At 45.4% G+C, this 18,667-nt stretch overlaps 1 protein-coding gene across 1 annotated transcript in view; it reads left to right on the forward strand.

The window, feature by feature from the left end:
* The window catches only part of gabrg3 (gamma-aminobutyric acid type A receptor subunit gamma3), a 644,954-nt gene that overhangs the window by 212,384 nt on the left and 413,903 nt on the right, over nt 1-18,667 (forward strand). The gene's annotated exons all lie outside the window — the stretch shown is intronic.

The following is an 18,667-nucleotide window of genomic DNA, read 5'->3' on the forward strand; positions in this document are numbered from 1 at the left end:
TGTTGTGTTAAATTAAATAATGTTATTACCAGAACATTTCCTAATGTGTATCATTTATTTTCATTCTTTCTGATCTCGAAACTGATCTGATTTTGACAATGATTTTGTATTTATCCTGGAACTTGTGTTTTGTATTGGACTGACCAAACTCCATTACAGACTATAGACTGAGCTTCACATGTGTTTAATTGGAGTTAAACTTACATGTTTATTTCCCACCAAAGTAACTTTCAAATTTAGAATGTAGAAACAAGAAACTGCAGATGCTGTTTTACATAAAAGGGCATAGGGTTTTGGAGTTACTCAGCAGGTCAGGCAGCATCTGTGGAGACGGGACCCTTCTTCAAACTTTCTTTGGTGTCCACACTCGAAGGAGGAAAGAAGGAAAAACCTTTACTTAAGAACCTTTACTATTTTCAACAAAATAGAGAGAGTACAGAGGAGATTTACTAGAATGTTGCCTGGGTTTCAACAACTAAGTTACAGAGAAAGGTTGAACAAATTAGGTCTTTATTCTCTGGAGTGCAGAAGGTTAAGGGGGGACTTGATAGAGGTCTTTAAAATGATGAGAGGGATAGACAGAGTTGACGTGGACAAGCTTTTCTCTTTGAGAATAGGGAAGATTCAAACAAGATGACTTCAGAATTAAGGGACAGAAGTTTAGGGGTAACATGAGGGGGAACTTCTTTACTCAGAGAGTGGTAGCGGTGTGGAATGAGCTTCCAGTGGAAGTGGTGGAGGCAGGTTCGATGGTATCATTTAAAAATAAATTGGATAGGCATATGGATGAGAAGGGAATGGAGGGTTATGGTATGAGTGCAGGCAGGTGGGACTAAGGGAAAATAATTGTTCGGCACGGACTTGTAGGGCCGAGATGGCCTGTTTCCGTGCTGTAATTGTTATATGGTTATATGGTTATATCAGGGTCTTCCATAGTGCTTCACAGTCCACCTAGATTTTGAAGTGCAGAGTCATAGAGTCAGGCAGCACGGAAACAGGCCCTTCAGCCCAACTTTCCAGTGAAAGTTCACTGTTCCAGCGAGTTTCTGCAATAGAGCTGTGGGCCAGGTCAGAACAGTGAAAGGCTTGGATAAAGTGGATATGGAGAGGATGTTTCCACTAGTGGGGGTGTCTAGGACCAGAGGTCATAGCCTCAGAATTAAAGGACGTTCTTTGAGGAAGGAGATGAGGAGGGCTGTGGAGGCCAAGTCAGTGGATATTTTTAAGGCAGAGATAGACAAATTCTTGATTAGAATGAGTGTCAAGAGTTATAAGGAGAAGGCATGAAATTGATTCAGAGGCAGAGATCAGCCATGATTGAATGGCGAAGTGGACTTGATGGGCCGAATGGCCTAATTCTACTCCCATAACTTGTGAACTTGTGAACGTCCGGATTGATGTGTTATTATCAAGAGCATTTGGATAATTCCTTCACATTTCTTTGATAATTTAAAAATGTTTCAAATAGATTCAAATAATTTTTTAAACTGGTCAAGCTGGAAAGGGTACAGAGAAGATTTATGAGGATGTTGCCAGGACTAGAGGGTCTGAGCCATAGGGAGAGGTTGAGTAGGCTGGGACTATTCCTTGGAGCAGAGGAGGATGAGGGGACATCTTATAGAGGTGTATAAAATCATGAGAGGAATAGATCGGGTAGACGCACTGAGTCTATTGCCAGAGCAGGGGAATCGAGAACCAGAGGTACATAGAAACATAGAAAATAAGTGCAGGAGTAGGCCGTTCAGCCCTTCTAGCCAGCACCGCCATTCAATATGATCATGGCTAATCATCCAAAATCAGTACCCTGTTCCTGCTTTTTCCACAAATCCCTTGATTCTTTTAGCCCTAAGAAACATAGAAATTAGGTGCAGCAGGAGGCCATTCGGCCGTTCGAGCCAGCACCGCCATTCATTGTGATCATGGCTGATCGTCCCCTATCAATAACCCATGCCTGCCTTCTCCCCATATCCCTTGACTCCACTAGCCCCTAGAGCTCTATCTAACTCTCTCTTAAATCCAGCATGGAAAACAGGCCTTCCCTGCCCTTCAAGTCCGTGCCGAACACTTATTTTCCCCTAGTCCCATCTACCTGCACTCAGACCATAACCCTCCATTCCTTTCCCGTCAATATACCTATCCAATTTATTTTTAAATTATAAAATCGAACCTGCCTCCACCACTTCCACTGGAAGCTCATTCCACACAGCCACTACTCTCTGAGTAAAGAAGTTCGCCCTTATGTTACCCCTAAACTTCTGTCCCTTAATTCTCAAGTCATGTCCCCTTTGTTCCTGTTTTTAGTGTTTTTAATATTTCTTTATTTTGAATATCTTTACTTACTCCATCTTTTAATTGTTATTATTGGTGTGTATTATCTTTTTTGTCAATGATTAGTGATGTACAGCACTTTGTTGCAACTATGATTGTTTTTAAAGTGCTCTATAAATAAAATTATTATTATTATATTATTATTGTTTGAATCTTCCCTACTCTCAGTGGGAAAAGCTTATCCACGTCAACTCTGTCTATCCCTCTCATCATTTTAAAGACCTCTATCAAGTCCCCACTTAACATAGATAGAAACATAGAAACATAGAAAATAGGTGCAGGAGGAGGCCATTCGGCCCTTCAAGCCAACACCGCCATTCATTGTGATCATGGCTGATCGTCCCGTATCAATAACCCGTGCCTGCCTTCTCCCCATATCCCTTGACTCCACTAGCCCCTAGAGCTCTATCTAACTCTCTCTTAAATCCATCCAGTGACTTGGCCTCCACTGCCCTCTGTGGCAGGGAATTCCATAAATTCATTGGGGCAACTTTTTCAAACAAAGGGGGTGGGTGTGTGGAACAAGCTGCCGGAGGAGGTAGTTGAATTCACAATTCTCTGGGTGAAAAAGTTTTTTCTCACCTCAGTATTAAATGACCTCCCCTTTATTCTAAGACTGTGGCCCCTGGTTCTGGACTCGCCCAACATTGGAACATTTTTCCTGCATATAGCTTGTCCAGTCCTTTTATAATTTTATATGTTTCTATAAGATTGCCCCTCATCCTTCTAAACTCGAGTGAATACAAGCCTAGTCTTTTCAATCTTTCCTCATATGACAGTCCCGCCATCCCAGGGATCAATCTCGTGAACCTACGCTGCACCGCCTCAATGACAAGGATGTCCTCCCTCAAATTAGGAGACCAAAACTGTACACAATACTCCAGATGTGGTCTCACCAGAGCCCTATACAACTGCAGAAGAACCTATACTGAAATCCTCTTGTTATGAAGGCCAACATTCCAAGAACTCAATCTAACGTTTAAGATGAAGGGGTACAAATTTAATAGGAGTCTCAGGGGTAACCTCTTCACACAAAGCATGGTGGGTGTATGGAATGAGCTGCCGGAGGAGGTAGTTGAGGCTGGGACTATCCCAACGTTTAAGAAACAGTTAGACAGGTACATGGATAGGACAGGTTTGGAGGGACATGGGCAAAACACAGGCAGGCAGGACAGGGTCAAAACCAGGGTAGGCAGAGCAGGCCAGAGGAGAGTTGCGGTGTCGCCAGTTGTGGTGGGTGCAGCCCTTCCTAGTGCCTTCACTGGCATGATCATCAGCGATCACTCGAAATGAGATGCCTGTGCGTGACTTTGTTTAACGTGGGGGGGACTGGTGCACAGACAGCCACCGCACGGTTCTAGACAGATCTGCGTCAGGGTCCAGTGGCATGGAGTCCAAGACGACCGGAGCCCCTTTTCTGCTGCAGCCTTCATCCGCCTTCCCAGCCGTTGTGACGCTCCACTAAAGTCAGCCATCGTCCTCCCTCCGTTCCACTGCTGAGGTCTTGGTTGGATTGCTCTTTGTCAGAGACCTCCCCATAGACCTTATCGCCATGGGCGGCCCGACCAGGAGCATAGCTCCAGACGGCATCACTCTCAGGATCTCAGGACCACACAAGCTTCTCCACCACTACAAGGTGACAATCCACGGACATTGTAGAGTGATCATATCCAGTCTCTGCTTGGTACTGGAGGTACCAAGTTGTGCCCACCCATCTCACTGAGATGACCACCTCCTTCTTCCCACTATCCAGAGGTGACACAGGTTCAGCTGGCAGAGTCGTTGCCTCACAGCTCTAGCAACCCGAGTTCGATCCAGACCTCGGGCGCTGTCTGTGTGGAGTTTGCACGTTCTCCCTGTGACCTTATGGATTTCGTCCGGGTGCTCCGATTTACTCTCATAACTCATTGTGGCTGCTATAAATGGGTCCCAATCTTCCTATGTTCCATGCCAATGGTCAATGCCTTTGGAGAACGCTATCTGTGTTTTGTTTTCTAGTTTAGTTTAGAGATACAGCACGGAAACAGGCCATTCGGCCCACTGAGGGTGCTCCGACATGTGATCCCTGCACACACTTAACACTATGTGAAGGCATATGTGAAGGAGAAGGCAGGAGTATGGGGTTAGGAGGGAGAGATAGATCAGCCATGATAGAATGGCGAAGTAGACTTGATGGGCCGAATGGCCTAATTCTGCTCCTATCACATGATCTTATTAGGTGGAACTAATTTAGCTGGGACATGTTGGCCGGTGTGAGTAAGTTGGGCCGAAGTATACCCATACTAATCAAGAATCTGGCTATCTCTGCCTTAAAAATATCCACTGACGTGGCCTCCACAGCCTTCTGTGGCAATGAATTCAACAGATTCACTACCCGCTGACTAAAGACATCCCTCCTCATCTCCTTTAATTCTAGGGCTGTGACCTCTGGTCCTAGACTAGCCCACTAGTGGAAACATCCTCTCCACCACATCCACTCTATCCAGGCCTTTCACCATTCAATCTGTTGAGGTGTCAAGGACTGCTCTCACCCCAGCCACAGACTGTTTACCCTCCTCCCATCCGGGAGGTGCTACAGGTCTCTCCGTTGCCGAACCAGCAGGTTCAGGAACAGCTTCTTCCCTGCGGCTGTTACACTACTTAACACTGCGCCTTGGTGATTGCCAGTCACCCCCCCCCCGGACACTCCTTCCCCCAGAAAAATGGTACTACTGCTACTCTATGTACATATATATATATATTACTGCTCATTATTCTATGTTTGCTCTTCTTGGTGAGATGCTAACTGCATTTAGTTGTCTCTGTACAGTACACTGCACAATGACAATAAAGATTGAATCTGAGTCTGACTCTGAGTTCCTTTGGCAGTTTGCACAAAGAATAACAGCACATCTAGTCTGTGAATGATAGGTAGGCAACTCATTTGAAACTCAGTCACATACATATCTTTTCAGACGTACGATTAATGCAACAGAGCGGTGGTGGTGGTGTTTTGCCCAATTTTTGGTTTGCTAGTTCTGGATATTGCATAATGGATTTTGTTCTATATTCTGAAGTCTATCTTCAATTGTTTCCTTGGATTAAGGAGATATGCTGAGATTTTCTCTGCTTCCCAATGTATTTATTTACTCCTAATACTAGACAAAGAACAGTCAGTGATGTGGCCTTGGGTACATGGTCTGCTGGAAGGAGCAGATGGGCTTTACTCTAATGCACATTATTGTGGGAGAATACATTTTGTATTCCACAACTTTCTTCAGACAATGATATTTTAGAGAGGTTGAATATTACATCTTGCATCAAATGTTGTACTCTTTATCCCTTATGCGTGCACTGTGGTATTCATCATATTCATGCATTGTCTAAGACTGGTTAGCGAGCAAGTAAAAGGTTTTCACAGTATCTCAGTAGAAATAATAAAATAAACAAAACTAAATTCGAGTTAGGAGATGTGCAAGAAGGTACTGCAGATGCTGGTTTACACTGAAGATAGACACAAACTGCTGGAGTAACTCAGCGGGATAGGCAGCATTGCTGGAGAGAAGGGATGGGTCAGGTTTCGGGTCGAGACCCATCTTCAGTCCCGCTGAGTTACTCCAGCATTTTGAACTCTATAAATCTATAGAGTTAGGAGGTCTTTAACATTGGGGATATTTAAGATAACATGGAGCACTTATCAACATCATGGCTGAGTGGCGCAGCTAGTGATGCTACTCCCTCACAGCCAACAAAGACCCAAGTTCAACATTGACGTAATGGTGCTGTCCCTGTGGAGTCCGCATGTTCTCCCTGTGACCGTGGTTTTCCTCGGGGTGCTCCAGTTTCCTCCCGCACCCCAAAGAGATCATAGAAACGAAAAGTGCAAAAACAGGCCCTTCAGCCCAACATATCCATGCCAAAGATAGACACAACATGCTGGAGTAACTTAACTGATCAGGCAGCATCTCTGGAGAAAAACAATGGTGACATTTTGGGTCGAAGGTCTTCTTCAGACTGAGAGAATGCAGGGTGGCTTGGACAGGTTGGGTGAGTGGGCAGATGCATCGCAGATGCAGTTTAATGTGGAGCGGGTGGTGAGAAAGACCAGGACCAATTCGGGTCATGCCAACCAGGTTTTATAACTGGGCTGCCCCCTCTTAGGCCCCTTCGGTCATGGTTGACCATGGGTGTCACCAGGGTGTTACCAGGGTGCTATTACCTATATGGAGGACGCCTGTGCGTGACTTTGTTTAACGTGGGGAGACTGGTGCACAGACAGCCACCCCACAGTCCTTGACAGATCTGGGTCAGGATCCAGTGGCATGGAGTCCAAGACGACCGGAGACCCTTTTCTGCTGCAGCCTTCATCCGCCTTCCCAGCCGTTGTGACGCTCCACTAAGGTCAGCCATCGTCCTCTGTCTGTTCCACCGTTGAGGTCTTGGTTGGATTGCTCTTTGTCAGAGACCTCCCCCTCGACCTTACCGCCATGGGTGGCCCTACCACGATAATAGCTGAGTTGGGGCATTTTGGTCGGCATGGAATAGTTGGGCTATTGTATGATTGTTCAATTCTTAATGTATATTGATCATTAATCATCCTTGAATCGAGTAGTTTGCTAGACCACTTGGGTGTTGTAAGATTCAACCACATTGCCACATGTCTGGAATCGCATATAGTCTGGTGTCAGTGAGTATGCCAGACCTCCTTTCTCATACTGATGAAGATGTTTGTCAAAGGTGCTCAAGATGGTGGCTAACACTAGGTGACCACATCCACGGACGTCCCCTTATACCCTTGCTGCTGGATGGTTTCCCCTCACTCCTGTGCTTTCATGGTCATCATTTATAGACAATAACACCCTTCCTCTTCTTTTTGTGTCCATCTTGTTACAAATGTTGGCCTCGCTGTCATCGTCTGTCCTGAAAAGGGTGCAAGCTTCCGGCAACAATCAGTGGAAGCCATCACTTGTCGCAATAGATGATGGTGGTCGCAGAATTAGCTCAGTATACTTCCAGTTTCCAGCCCCGTGATGTGGTCTCTTCTGCTATGGGGCCAGTTACACACTGATACTCAATTATCCAATTGTTCAGAAATCCTAATGTTCTGGCAACTGGCTCGTTTATTAGTCGGAATTGTAATCTAGGAATCCAAATATAAACTAAAGCTGAGGATCAAAAGTGAAATGATCTCCATTCCCTTTGTTTCCCTTACATACTTTACACTCCCTTATCTATGAATCTCCCTCTCCACTGACATCAGTCTGAAGAAGGGTCTCGACTCAAAACATCACCCATTTCTTCTCCCCAGCGAGGCTGCCCAGCCCTCTGAGTTACTCCAGCTTTTTGTTTCTATCTTTATTCAGAGGGATACCTGGTCTGATATCTGGACTGTGGGTCAGGTGCTCAGAGCGAGGCTTGGTCACCAAGGTGTGCTTATATGTTTCCCACTCCCTTTAAATTAATTGGGTTTGTATATATGCTCTTCTCAAGCTTACCCCCCAGTCTAGTTCAGTCAAAAAACACTGAGTCGAGCACTGGAACAACTAAACTTTATTTTAGATTGAACAGCAAATTCCCCTATACGATACCTAAACAACGGCGGGTTCGATCCTTGTCTCTGCCTGGCCAAGCCCTTCAGCTTCGTGCAAGCAGACATACTCCAACCAGTTACGCAGCCCAAGTGTTCCTCCCGAAGATCGACGTCGACCTAAGATGGAGCCACCTTTTATAGGTCCACAGACCTTGAGGGGCCAAACTACATAGGTGTGGTCTCTTTACAGTCCACTCAAACATATTAATTACATCAATCCATTATTAACAGTTCCCCAAACCAATTACAGAGTTTCCCATACATTGTTTTTTGGAGAAGCTTCTGGAAGGAAGCTAACTAACTGAATAATGCAACATTTACCCTGGAACTCAAAACAATCCTGCCAGGGCTTAACACTTTGGCCAATCAACAAACTGTATTGCACCATTATTTACATCATTTACAATTCTTTTGCAGCAATCCAATCATATCAATGCATTTAAGTTTGTCTGCAGAGTTCTTATACATTTTATCAATGAAAGGGAAATGAGGAGAACACCTGGATCTTTCACCATCCTGCATATCAATCTGAAGCTCAGACTGGTCGGCGCCATCCACACCCTGTAAATTTCCACTGACAATGGTTAAGAAATTCTGACAAATGCAGGAATCCTACATTTTATGGTGTCTTTAATTTGGTCAATATTAACAGGTTCACTAGAGAATTTATTATACAGTTTAGTTTATTTTAGATTAGTTTAGTTTAGTTTAGTTTAGTCTAGTTTAGTTTAGTTTCGAGACACAGCATAACATTTACACCAGGCCAATTTACCAATTAATCTACAAGCTTGTACGTCTTTGGATTGTGGGAGGAAACCAAAGATCTCAGCAATAAACCCATGCAGTTATGCAGGTCATGGGGAGAATGTACAAACTCCGTTCAGACAGCACCCATAGTCAGAATCAAACCCAGGTCTCCAGCACTGTAAGCCGTGTACGGCAGCAACTCTACCGCTGTGCCACCGTGCCATTTATTATTGTCACATGTACCGAGGTAAAGTGAAAGGCTTTTTGTTGCATGCTAACCAGCGAAAAGACTGTACAAGATTACAATCAAGTCACGCACACAGTGTACAGTTGCAGGATAATGGGAATAATGTTTAGTGCTAGATAAAGTCCAGTAAAGTCTGATGAAAGATAGTCCGAGTGTCTTTAATGAGGTAGATGGTAGGTCAGAACTAATCTCTAGTTGGTGATAGGACAGTTCAGTTGCCTGATAACAGCCAGGAAGAAACTGTCCCTGAATGTGGAGGTGTGCGTTTTCATACTTCTGTAGCTCTCGCCTGATGAGAGAGGAGAGAAGAGGGAGTGACCGGGCTGAGACTGGTCCTTGATTATGCTGCTGGCCTTGCCGAGGCAGTGTGAAGGTAGATGGTGTCAATGGAAGGGAGCCTGGTGTGTGTGTGATGGTCTGGGCTGCACTCATAACTTTCTGTCATTTCTTGCGCCCTTGCGGACAAGTAAGATAAGTGGACTAAAAAGGTGTTTTCCTATTAATAAGAGTAATATAAGAGTAATAAGCTGAAAAATCATGCAGGAAGGAGTTGTAGATGCTGGTTTACACCAAAGATAGGCTCAAAATGCTGGAGTAACTCAATGGGACAGGCAGCATTTCTAGAGAGAAGCAAATGGGTGACGTTTCGGGTCGAGACCATTCTTCAGAATGAGTCAGGGGACAGGGAAACTAGAGATATGGAAGGGTACAAAGAGCATGTAAGGTGTGAAAAGGACAGATCAAAGCAGAAGATGCTCAAGGAAATGTACAATGGTTCATTGTTGGCCAAGGGGAAGGTGACAACGAGTCATTTGAAATTTGAAATAATTTGAAATAATTTAATTGCCACACAACCAAGGTCGATGGTATTTGGGTTGCCAGCAGCGGTACAATAATAAAGAACACAACCACAATAAAAATTTTACACAAACATCCACCACAGCATTCATCACTGTGGTGGAAGGCACAGAGCTTGGCCAGTCCTCCTCCATTTTCCCCCGTGGTCGGGACCACCACCCTCCACAGCCGTTGCTGCGGGCGTCCAGATGGTAAGGGACAAAGTCAAATTCAAGGTGAGTCCAGGATCGGCTCTTCCCAACCAGAGACCGCGGCTTCAGGCTGGTGTAGGCCGCAGGCCGGCGGTCAAAGTTTTAAAGTACCAGCCGTGCCAGTACCAAGAGTAAAATTAATCAGGAGGGCAGTGAAACTTGTAGCATCTGTTCGTCCAACACCATATCATAGGTGCCAGATTCATATGGTTAGGTTAATATTCTCCAGATGCCATGGTGGCATTTAAAAACTCAAATGTACCGATTTCAAATCCAGTTATCTGACCAATGTATTTGAAGGCAATCTGGCTGATTTAAAGTATGGCAAGATTAGGACTATCTTCACAGTTCACTAAGTGTAGTTTCTGTATCCACTATACTGCAGCAAGGAAAACATAAAATGATTCTGAACATTGCAGGCACCACTTTAACCAACATTTGATGTCGTACTTGAATTAAATTAACTTTCCATTCCTTGGAGTATCATTCGGTGTAGACTTGACAGAAATTACATATTATTTGTTGGTGCAGAGGGGCACTGATGATGCAAATTCATCTTGCCTGTGCCATAATTTCTAAAGAACTTAATTATAATTGTGAATAAGCTGAAAGGTCACTCACAATTACACTGATTGTTTGTTTGTGTCCAACTGTGAACAGCTGCTGATGTCAGAAACTGCACTTAATTTTCTCGGTGTGATGATAAAGTCCTTTAACCGTCCAGGAAAGGCCCCTCTTCCATCTTCTGATGAGGCCGACCCGCTAAGATTGGCCGAGAATCTCCAGGAATGGAAGATCCATCTCCTGAGCCAAGCTGCCATCTGCCTCCCAGAGGGGAGATCATTTGAAAGGAGTCTCTTATTTTCTTATTTATAATCCTCTTTTAAACCGGTGTAGAAGAGAAAATGGCCGCCCACACTTTCTTTTCCCTCTCCCCCCTCCCCCCCCCCCACTCCCCCTGTGTGCGGCTATTTTTCTCCACCCTCTCCCCTTCCACCTATGTTCCTTCCTCCGGCTTCACAATTCAGAACTCTTCAATCCTTCTGTCTCACACCTTCGGTTTCAGTCTCAGGCTGATGTTCCACAATTTGCCCATCAGAACTCTCACCTCCCACCCCCCCCCCGCACACCCACCCCCCCTCCCTCACCTCGCCCCTGTCAACCAGTCACCTGTCATCTGCATGCTTTGTCCTGTCTCTCCTGTGCCTCGGGTTCTGAGGTGGATCATGAGGGCAAAGTGGGAAATGTAGACTCTTCCAAAGGTGGGAGGTGGCGATGTCACATGGCTAGGGCAGTCGGTAGTTCAAGAGGCTGTCCGGCCTTTCCACCAACAGTGTGTGCGTGTATGCTCCCGAGCACACTCTTAAGTATTTCTTTCCATCCGCCGAATAATCTCTTCCCATAACTTTAGTGGGAAATAAAATGTATTCCTCAATAAGGGGTGGCACAGTGTCACAGCAGTAGAGTTGCTGCCTTATGCCCCTGTCCCACTTAGGAAACCTGAATGGAAACCTCTGTAGACTTTGCGCCCCACCCAAGGTTTCCGTGCGGTTCCCGGAGGTTGCAGGTGGTTGCCGGAGGTTGCAGGTAGTGGAAGCAGGTAGGGAGACTGACAAAAACCTCCGGGAACCGCACAGAAACCTTGGGTGGGGCGCAAAGTCTCCAGAGGTTTCCGTTCAGGTTTCCTAAGTGGGACAGGGGCATTACAATGCTTACAGCACTTGTAGCACCAGAGACCTGGGTTCGATCCCGACTACGAGTTCTGTCAGAACGGAGTTTGCACATTCTCCCCGTGACCGCATGGGTTTTCTCCGGGTGCTCTGGTTTCCGCTCACACTCTAAAGACGTACAGGTTTGTAGGTTAATTGGCTTGGTATAAGTATAACTGTTTCCGCACAGTATCTCCAAACTAAACTAAACTAAATAGTGTTTGTTTTGGGAGAATGGTGTCAGGCTCTGCCTAAAAGAGTGAAACAGTGTGGAAACAGGCCCTTCGGCCCAACTTGCCCATACCGGCCAACATGTCCCAGCTACACTAGTCCCACCTGTCCGTATTTGGTCCATATCCCTCCAAATCTGTCCTAACTTCAGTTGACTAAAAGAGTAGGGCCCTGATGCCAGGGATATTGCCCTGAAAAAGGACATTGACCCAGTACCTTGAGCTTCTTGCTATAGGTAGCTATGGTTTGGAGGGAAATAGCAGCATTTTGTTTTTAGAACATGTATTGATATTTGACATGAGAATCAATTACAAATTGGTATTAATATTGATAATTGGTCACTGAATCAATTTTGTTATGAAGTTTCACTCCTGTATAGTAATAAGTCATTATCAAAGTCAAACTCAATGAAATGCCCTGAATTGAACATCTGAGAAAATCATCAAAAGGAAAAAAAAAACTGCAATTATTGATTGTGTCAGAGAATAATTTCATTGCCTTCATGGGTACAACTAATTGCTTTCAAATTCACTGATCATTGTGTTGGCAAGTGGCTGATATGTGTGATGTTTAGGAGCTCATTATTTTATAACATGCAGTAACTCATATTATGCTGTAATCAAGTGTTGATTATCCCTAAATGCATTTGCAGTGATTAGGCCCTTGATTATCCTTTAGGAACCATCCAATTCAATCGAGCCAAGGCATAATCAGTGTGTTTGCACAGTTGGGTAGATTTTTTTTAATCATTCTTACATCATGAATTATCATATAATATAAAAAATATCCCCAGTGGAAGTGATTTTCAAGTTTAATTTAGTTTAGAGATTCAGCGCAAAAACAGGCCCCTCGGTCTACCGAGTCCACACCGACCACATATTACTCTATCCTACACACACTAGGGACAATTTACATTTATACCAAGCCAATTAACCTACAAACTTGTACATCTTTGGAGCGTGGGAAGAGACGGAAGATCTCGGAGAAAACCCACGCAGGTCATGGGGAGAAAGTACAAACTCCCTACAGACAGCACCCGTAGTCAGGATTGAACCCGGGTCTCTGGCGCTGTCAGGAAGCAACTCTACCGCTGTGCCACCTTTGTCCTTTATTCTTTGGGTTTGCAGTCATCTTAAGTCAGAAACTTCTGATGATCCACCTCAATATCCCATCCCATCCGATCCTATTTTCAAGAGAGAGTTATATTTAGCTCTTAGGGCAAAGGGAATCAAGGGATATGGGGAAAAAGGCCGGAACGGGGTACTGATTTTGCCATGATCACATTGAATGGCGGTGCTGGCTCGAAGGACCGAATGGCCTACTCCTGCACCTATTTCTATGCTTCCATGTTTCTATGTTTCTATCCCCGATGACTCCATTAGCACTGAAACAAATTGTTAGCTGATTCAATTCTGTGGTCATGGTATCAAGACAGCATGAGAGTACAGGATACAGCAAATGACCAGACAATGTTAGGGCAACATGTGGCACCCTACAGCACTGGAGACCAGGTTAAATTCTGACCGTAGGTGCTGTCTGTGTGGAGTTTGCACGTTCTCCCTGTGATCATGTTGTTCCTGCCGGATGCTCTGGTATCTTCCCACGTCCCAAAGATGCGCAGGTTTTTTAGTTAATTGACCTCCATAAATTGCCCCTGATGTGTTGGCAAATGGGACGCAGAGTCAGACAACAGTCGACATTTTAGATCAAAGATTCCATCAGATCTTGAAACAGTGAGAAAACCAGTGTGCTCGTGCACTGGCAGTATTTGGGTGTAGGGGCATTTGGGCGGAAGGCGTGAAGTGGTGGATAGTAGAGAGAACAGGAGGACTGTTACATGGGGATATGGGGAGAGAGCAGGAACGGGGTACTGATTTTGGATGATCAGCCATGATCATATTGGAATGGCAGTGCTGGCTCTAAATGCCAAATATCCTACCCCTGCACCTATTTTCTATAACTGTGTTTCTATGTGAAGGGAGTGGACGTGAAAGTGGATAACATAGAATATTGTGAACGGGTGATTGATTGTCCACATGGACATGGTGGGCTGAAGGACCTGTTCCCATGCTGTATCTCTAAACTAAACTAAATATCTCAGCTGTAGTACTAACGGATTCTGCTCAGCAAATGAATCCACCTTGTACTAAGTTCCAATATTTGCATTTACGCCAACATCGTGCAAAACATTGTCCACATTAATCCTGTGCAGAAAAGCACGAAAGAATCAATCCAACAAATTCATGCCCCTTCCATCCACTCTCAGTCTTCAACAAAAGGATGGAAGCTGCTATTGACAACACAATCAAGAGGCACTTACTCGTCGATATCCAATTCACCGATGTAATGGTGAACTTCACCAGGACTGGTGGGCTCCACGCCTCGTGACAAACTTGGTGGAAACACGATGGAAGAAATTAATTCCAGAGATGAAGTAAGAGTGATTGCCAGGGATAAAATGGCCGCATTTGACTGACCTGGCTTCAAAAGACCATGTACAACTAAAACCAAAGGACATCAGGGGAAAACGTTTTGTTTAGTTTAGTTTAGATACACTGCGCAGGAACAGGCCCACCGAGTCCGTGCCGACCAGCGATCCCCGCACACTAGCATTACCTTACACGCACTCGGGACAATTTTACAACTTACCAAAACTAATTCACCTACAAACCTGTACGTCTTTGGAGTGTGGGAGGAAACTGGAGCGCCCGGAGAAAACCCACGCAGATCACGGGGAGGATGTGCAAACTCCATACAGACAGCACCCTTAGTCAGGGTCGAACCCGTGTGTCTGGCGCTGCAAGGCAGCAACTCTACCGCTGCCTTATCGTGCCGACCATTGGATTTGTGGTTGCAGAGATCAATCGTTCAAGTTGCAGAATTTTGCCGCAAGTATCAGTTCCCCAGGGCAGTATCCTCAGACCAGCCATCCCCAGGAGTTTCATCAATGACGTCCCTTTTGCCATTAGATCAGAAGTGAAGAAGTTCACTGCTAGTTGCACAATCTTCGATAATCTAGTCAGGATTATTTGACTTGACCATGGAAGGTTCCTGTACATCTTTTTTTACTTTTGTTACCTCTCAGAAAATGAAACCATCCATTCCTGCATTCAGCAACGTCAAAACAATAAGCAGATGACATTGGTAATGTATGTGCTGGGCAAGGGTCAGAGAGGGTTCTGACCATCCACCCCCGACATTCATCAGCATCGCCGTTGATGAGTTCTCACCTTTATAAATCATCATGAAAGAAAAATAATTGGACCATGCATCAAATCCGTTGCCTACAAGAGAAAACCCGATGCTGCGATATGTGATTCCGTCTTTGACTCGCCACCATTCACAAATCATGATAGTACTTGAACATTCTCCAATTACCTCCATGAATGCATCACTAACGACACTCAATAATGGTTTTATGATCAGCGATGATCATATTGAATGGCGGTGCTAGCTTGAAGAGCCGAATGGCCTACTCCTGCACCTATTGCCTATTGTCTATAGTCTATTGTCTATTGTCTATTGTCTATTGTGTATTGTCTATAGTCTATAGTCTATTGTCTATTGTCTATCCCAGCTGTCATCATGCAACTGAACCATCCTGTCAACAACTGAAGAGTGGTCCTGAGCTACCATCTACATAATTGGAGACCCTTGGACTATCTTTAATCGGATTTTACTGGACTTTATCTTGCACGCAACACGACTGGATAGCACGCAACAAAAAGCTTCTCATTGTACCTGGGTACACCTGACAACAAACCAAACGCAATTTATTTAAATTCACTCTTGAGTCCTGATCAGTGATAACTCCTCGCGATAAACATGACTGAAAATAAATAATCTGTTCATAGATAATAATCTCGATTCCAAAGTCATCTATTCCTTTTCTCCAGAGATTTAATCTGACACGCTGAGTTACTTCAGTTTTTTGTGTCTATCTTCGATAATCTAGTCATGATTATTTGACTTGACCATGGAAGATCCCTGTACATCTGCTTGTACTCAGTTTCAAACATTGCAACGGTGAACGCACTTGCAAACCACATCGTTGTAAATCATCTGAGAACATTCAGAAATTGCGAAATTCACATTTTATGAAAACATTTCAATTTTAACATACTGAGGGGGAGATTGTTGGTGCTCCTAATGACTGCCAACTAATCCACTACCTCACAAAATCATTCCCCCCAACATTACAACATGGAGCTGTAGCTACTTACAAAATAAGATGCATTTGTTTACCAAGGGGGCTTTGACAGCACCATCCAAGCCTCTAAAACCAAGGACAACTGTTGTAGGCAATAGGCAATGGACAATTGGTGCAGGAGGAGGCCATTCAGCCCTTTGAGCCAGCACCGCCATTCAATGTGATCATGGCTGAGCATCCACAATCAATACCCCGTTCCCGCCTTCTCCGCACGGCACAGCACGGCAACAGGCCCATCAGCCCACCGAGTCCATGCCGACCAGCAATCCCCGCACATTAACGCTATCCTACACACACGCGGGATAATTTACAATGATAACAAGCCAATTAACCTACAAACCTGTACGTCTTTGGAGTGTGGGAGGAAACTGGAGAAAACCTACACGTTCACAGGGAGAACGTACAAACTTTGCACAGCCAAACACCCTTAATCAGGATTGAACCCGGGTCTCCAGCAATGTAAAGGGCCTGTCATAGAAACATAGAAATTAGGTGCAGGAGTAGGCCATTCGGCCCTTCGAGCCTGCACCGCCATTCAATATGACCTTGGCTGATCATCCAACTCAGTATCCCGTACCTGCCTTCTCTCCATACCCTCTGATCCCCTTAACCACAAGGGCCACATCTAACTCCCTCTTAAATATAGCCAATGAACTGGCCTCAACTACCCTCTGTGGCAGAGAGTTCCAGAGATTCACCACTCTCTGTGTGAAAAAAGTTTTTCTCATCTCGGTTTTAAAGGATTTCCCCTTTATCCTTAAGCTGTGACCCCTTGTCCTGGACTTCCCCAACATCGGGAGCAATCTTCCTGCATCTAGCCTGTCCAACCCCTTAAGAATTTTGTAAGTTTCTATAAGATCCCCTCTCAATCTCCTAAATTCTAGAGTATAAACCAAGTCTATCCAGTCTTTCTTCATAAGACAGTCCTGACATCCCAGGAATCAGTCTGGTGAACCTTCTCTGCACTCCCTCTATGGCAATAATGTCCTTCCTCAGATTTGGAGACCAAACTGTACGCAATACTCCAGGTGTGGTCTCACCAAGACCCTGTACAACTGCAGTAGAACCTCCCTGCTCCTATACTCAAATCATTTTGCTATGAAAGCTAACATACCATTCGCTTTCTTCACTGCCTGCTGCACCTGCATGCCTACTTTCAATGACTGGTGTACCATGACACCCAGGTCTCGCTGCATCTCCCCTTTTCCTAATCGGCCACCATTTAGATAATAGTCTGCTTTCCTGTTTTTGCCACCAAAATGGATAACCTCACATTTATCCACATTATACTGCATCTGCCAAACATTTGCCCACTCACCCAGCCTATCCAAGTCACCTTGCAGTCTCCTAGCATCCTCCTCACAGCTAACACTGCCCCACAGCTTAGTGTCATCCGCAAACTTGGAGATATTGCCTTCAATTCCCTCATCCAGATCATTAATATATATTGTAAATAGCTGGGGTCCCAGCACTGAGCCTTGCGGTACCCCACTAGTCACTGCCCGCAATTGTGAAAAGGACCCGTTTACTCCTACTCTTTGCTTCCTGTTTGCCAGCCAGTATCCTGTATCCACATCAATACTGAACCCCCAATGCCGTGTGCTTTAAGTTTGTATACTAATCTCTTATGTGGGACCTTGTCGAAAGCCTTCTGGAAGTCCAGTTACACCACATCCACTGGTTCTCTGACTGCATGCGGCGAGCGCGACCAAACCGGAAGCGGGGGTCGCGCGGAGGTTGAGTGATCCCGTACGAGTTGACGTGAAGTTCGAGCGAAGTCCGCGGGAAGTTCGTGCTAGGCGTACGACGTGAAGACGCTGTGTACGGCCTCAATGCGGCTGCGGGCCGGCAGGCCGTTGCCTCGCGGAATTTTTGAACAGTATCAGTTTTTCGAAGCCCCACACGATGTCGGGACCAGCTCCGCACAACTCCATACGGCTCCGGCGATCGAAGTGGGACCGGCCCCGCGAGGCCGTACGGCTCAAGCGACCACGTTAGGTCGCACTTGCCGCATGCAGTCGCATGCTCGTGGGACCGGCCCTTAAGGCTGCAACTTTACCCCTGTGCCACCATGCAGCCCTATAGTGGCTATATATAAAATCTATTTTGTATTCTTGTTTCATGCATGAACTAGAACGGTTTTGATTCCTTCAATTACTTTAGCATATGCCAGAGCATTCTATGAACAAACACTTTTGAAGTAGTAGGAGGCTCCTCTCGGTCATGACTGACCATGGGTGATCATCCTGGTCAGATGCAAGCCTGGGCGATGTTATACGGAGGACAGGCTGTTGCCCATGCAGCACGTCCCCCCCCCTTCACGTCGCTGATCGATCCAAAGGAACAGCGGGGCCGTTACAGTTTGGCACCAGCACCGTCGCAGGAGCTGCCAGAGCGAGGTTGTAGACAACGACGAACTGCCTTATGGGCTCCGACTCCGGATTTTCTTGAGGTTTACTCCTGGAGCCTTTTCTATGACTGGATAGGGCCACAAGGTAGTGGAGGTTTTAAATCAGAGTTTTCCCTCTCCTAGATGGACTGCCTTCCCAGGCTGACGAGCCCCATCTGCCCGTGACT

The sequence above is a fragment of the Amblyraja radiata genome, chromosome 6, assembly GCF_010909765.2.
Source record: "Amblyraja radiata isolate CabotCenter1 chromosome 6, sAmbRad1.1.pri, whole genome shotgun sequence".
Classification (NCBI taxonomy): Eukaryota; Metazoa; Chordata; class Chondrichthyes; order Rajiformes; family Rajidae; genus Amblyraja; species Amblyraja radiata.